The 4,370-nt window shown below is 44.3% G+C and overlaps 1 protein-coding gene across 2 annotated transcripts in view; it reads right to left on the bottom strand.

Moving 5' to 3' along the window:
• GOLM1 (golgi membrane protein 1) overlaps positions 1 to 1,987 on the bottom strand; it is a 38,745-nt gene extending 36,758 nt beyond the window's left edge. For both annotated transcript variants that reach the window (XM_009328127.1, XM_009328126.1), the window contains exon 1: positions 1,850 to 1,987. The gene's annotated coding sequence lies outside the window, so the exon portion shown is untranslated. The remainder of the gene's footprint in view (positions 1 to 1,849) is intronic.
• Between the last annotated feature and the right edge of the window lie 2,383 nt (positions 1,988 to 4,370).

Raw genomic sequence — 4,370 nt, forward strand, 5'->3', positions numbered from 1 at the left:
ACACTACAGAAGGAAAGGCAAAAGGAAGAGGAAAGAGATGAAACACACAGAAGGATCTTCCATTCGAATAGTGCAGACCCAAAACATTACCTCAGTTGCAATATTGATATTCCCTCTCTCATCAGTTTAAAAATATTAACTGTTTAACTTTCTATCATGGATACACACATGCATGCATTTTGGAGGAGAGATAAGCAAATCAGCTCAGTAAGTACATTTACATGGAAATGTATTCATACATGCTGTTTTCCAGGAAATAACTGTGCCAAACCAGATGTTTGAGTTGAAAATAAAATACATTTCTGAATTTATGGGTAAGAAAGTGATTTTACTGAACATGAAGGAATCCATCTTCCATGAATGTTTACTACAGATGTGAAAATGAGATGCTGTATCACGTGCATCATGCTCTACATCTGCTAGAGCATAAAATTCCTGCCTCCTGAACAGCAGATTTCATCCTTCTGCTCTGCCAACCTAGCAGTGCTTCATCGAGAGGGAGATGTTTTAGAATCTTGAGATATTCAAGCAAATTAACATATAGCATACTTTTATTTCCCATATTAACATACTATCAGTCTGAGCAATTCCTTCTTTTATTGTACTCAGCTGAAGTAGGACAGCTGGTATACAGCAATCTTCCACTACAGATAACTAACATCCACGCCGACTAAGTCTCAAGACTAAGACATTAGAGGCAAAGACAGAGCAAAACAATTTGTGCGTTTCAGACTCCCAGAGGAAAGCCAAGGCTCTCTGCTGACAAGGTCCAGCTCTGTATTTGCATGAGACCTGCTGAGCAGGAACAAGCAGAACAGATGAAGAATTCAGTAAAACCAGCGCACAGCCAGGGGAAAGCAAAAGGGGTCCCTTATCCCCGCCTGCCTACCGACCACCTCCGCCACCACCCAGCCACCGCATGGCACAAAGCCAGCATAAGCCAGAGCAGCGCGTGAAGACCATGTGCAGCTGGAGCAACCACTGAAAAGCAAAGGCACATCTCACTCGGAGGTCTGCGCCACCAAGTAAGGACAGAGCCTTAGGAAAACCCCTTTGGAAAGGGAGTGCCATAACCAGAGACAAAAAGAAGGAAAAAACCCGATGAGGACTCCGGGGTTACCAGACAGCGCTGAGAGGACACACAACCCCACACCAGCCATACCCGCTGACAGGTGACCACTCTGCCAAGGCTGGGGAAACCTCCTCCCACCAAGGGACCCCTGCTGATAGACAATGGTGCTATCCCCACCTTTTGCAGATTCCTCCCCAATTTCTCAGTGAGATTCTGGAAGAAATCACCTGTTTTTTCATATATTGCCATGAAATTCCTATGCCTGACTGCTTGAATAAAAATATACCAGCTTAACCAAGCAAGCTGATCAAAACCTCTTCCATTGACAACAGTTAGTTAGTTATACCCAGCCATGACTAAATCAGACTAAAAGGTACTAGAAACTGGGCTTTATTAATAAAAAAAAAAATTTAAAAAAGTAATTCTTAAAAAAGTGAATCAGAGAGCAAACATTTGTGCACTCAGTCTTCCAAAAAAAGGTGATGGTTTGGGGGTAGGTGGAAACGGAGAGGTGACAAAAGTGAGTCAAAACCTTTAATTTTTAGCTTTATATATGGTTAACATACAGTAGTGATCATCCTTGAAAGATAAATCCAATTGTTGGTTCTCACCCACAGCTGGATGTTACCCCCCAAGTACCACGATTCACAGTCACATGGCAAGAACCAGTTACAGCCAGCAGCAACCTTTACGCCTTCAAGGGTGCACTGACTGCCTACAGGGGTCAGAAACCGGTACCAATACACTGTCACAAAACACGGCACACAGACTTCTTACCATCCTCTCGAGCAACACTGTTTGGGGGTGGGTTTTTTTTTTTCAAGTTTGCAAGTCAAAAGAGGTCAAACAAACGTTTTTCCAGTGGAGATTTAAAGTTTGTACAATGAACTCAAGCCTGCTGACCACAAACTTTCTAAATACCTTTCACAGGAATCCACAAACTGCAGGCTGAAAGGAAAAAACCAAGAAAAAACTCCTGAAACATTCAGCCACAGCCACTTTTCAAACTGCTGTACTTTGGACGACTGACTCACTTCAAAGTGGCAACCACCCAAAAAAACAATAAAATTCAAACACCAATGCCACAGGATGTCACTGAGTCACTAGTTGCCCAAATTATCAGGTTACACTTTTCACAGGAACAGGAAGGGGACAAGCATTTACAGCACAACACGTGCAGCAACTGCACTCTCATCCTTCTCAGGAATAGTCACCATTTGAGACTCAAATCAGATCTTAGGTCTTCCTTTTCTAATGCATTTTAAACTACAAGTAACAGATCAGAAGAGTATGAAAATACTGAAAAAGCGTTATCTGTTCGGGGGAGGGTGACTTACCACTCCTCCACTAACTATTTTTCAAATCAGGAAGTACCTGTTCTTTCAAATGACTACTTTAGAAGAAGCTAATTACCCATCACCCACAATGTCCTGCCCTTTATCTGATTAAAGAGAAATCCCAAATAGGTGTGTAGCTAAAAAGATGCCAGAGGTTAAGGTAGGTCTCTATTCTGATGAAGGAAGTTAAGTAACAAAAGGTAACTTGACAAAATCTTCTAAAATACCCGCATGAAGTTTCAGGACATGCTGTCTAGGTGTACTTGTAGACAATACTACTACCACCTGAAAATACTGTGTATGAAAACAAAATTAAATAAGCAAACTTATACACCAGAAGGATCTCAGCAGTTAATCAGACTGTTGATTTCTTTTTAGGAAAATAGTTTATTGTGGGTATTTTTCCCATATAACATGAACTATCTTGTTAGGATCACAATTAATAGGACATCCGCTTGATCTTAAAAAAAGATATTAGGAAGTGGAGTCCTGTAAGTCTAGATACGTGGTGAGAAAACCACAAAATTGCTACCGTCCCCCCACCCCTGTAACACCACACGTATGGTTTCACTGTAAAACACGCAAACCTCCCCCTAGAAAAAAAAAAATTAAAATCAACATTGCAAATAGTTCTTTATGAGCAAAGTGCTGTTAAGATGTAAGATGAAGAGCCATTCAAAAAGACCCAACCCAAGAGCAAGGTTAATTAAAAACCTGATCAACTACTCCCATCTTCAAGTTGACAAGGAAATCCAAAAGTGAAGCAAGGTAAACCTCCTGGGTTCAAGAAATAACCCCAGTATTTATTGTGTACCCAACAGCTGAACTGAAATTTCTGAGGAGGTGCGGGAAACACCTTGCCAAGAAGAAGTGGGAAGGCCTCTGGAAGCACGAACTTGCAAAAAGAACTTTAGGGAAGCGATCGTGCCCCTGAACTTGGCACTGGTGAGGCCGCACCTCCAATACTGTGCTCAGTTTTGGGCCCCTCACTACAAGAAGGACGTTGAGGTGTTAGAGCGTGTCCAGAGAAGGGCAACAAGGCTGGTGAAGGGTCTGGAGAACAAGTCCTATGAGGAGCGGCTGAGGGAACTGGGGTTGTTCAGCCTGGAGAAAAGGAGGCTGAGGGGAGACCTCATCGCTCTCTACAACTACCTGAAAGGAGGTTGTAGCGAGGTGGGTGTCGGTCTCTTCTCCCAAGTAACAAGCGACAGGACGAGAGGAAATGGCCTCAAGTTGCACCAGGGGAGGTTTAGATTGGACATGAGGAAAAATTTCTTTACTGAAAGAGTGGTTAAACATTGGAAGAGGCTGCCCAGGGAAGTGGTTGAGTCACCATCCCTGGAGGTATTTAAAAGATGTGTAGATGCAGCACTTAGGGACATGGTTTAGTGGGCATGGTGGTGTTGGGTTGATGGTTGGACTCGATGATCTTAGAGGTCTTTTTCAACCTTAATAATAATGATTCTGTGATTCTATGAAAAGCTATCAGCCACCCCAGCAAGGGTAAGAAGAGAGAGACCTCCGCAGCTCCACCTGTGGGGAGAGAAAGCAGGGAGCCGGCTGAAGCGGGGCTGGCTCAGAATAAGGAGGAGCGTGAACAGTTTCAGGGCCCAGCCCTGGTGGGAAGGGACCTCCAAAGACCATCTGGTCCGACCCTTCCTGGGAAAGGGGAGCCTGGAGGAGATCATCTCACACCCTGCCTTGTTACGGCCCTTTCTGACTTCTACCATCATCGTTATTCCTACCTCCGCTGTGAATATCCGGAGTTGTTTTGGGCTCAACACGCTTCTCTCTGTGCAAAAAACCCGGAGAGGGAAGACTGACTGAACAAAACGTAACATCGTAAAACGCTGTTAGCGTCAGCTATGCACGCAAGCTAAGCCCAGACGAACCACCCCGCTACCTCCGCTGGCATCTACCCGCGGCGAGCGGGAAGCTCCCGCGGGACGGAGCCCGCCCGG

Source organism: Pygoscelis adeliae, unplaced genomic scaffold (genome assembly GCF_000699105.1).
Source record: "Pygoscelis adeliae isolate BGI_AS28 unplaced genomic scaffold, ASM69910v1 Scaffold45, whole genome shotgun sequence".
Lineage (NCBI taxonomy): Eukaryota > Metazoa > Chordata > Aves > Sphenisciformes > Spheniscidae > Pygoscelis > Pygoscelis adeliae.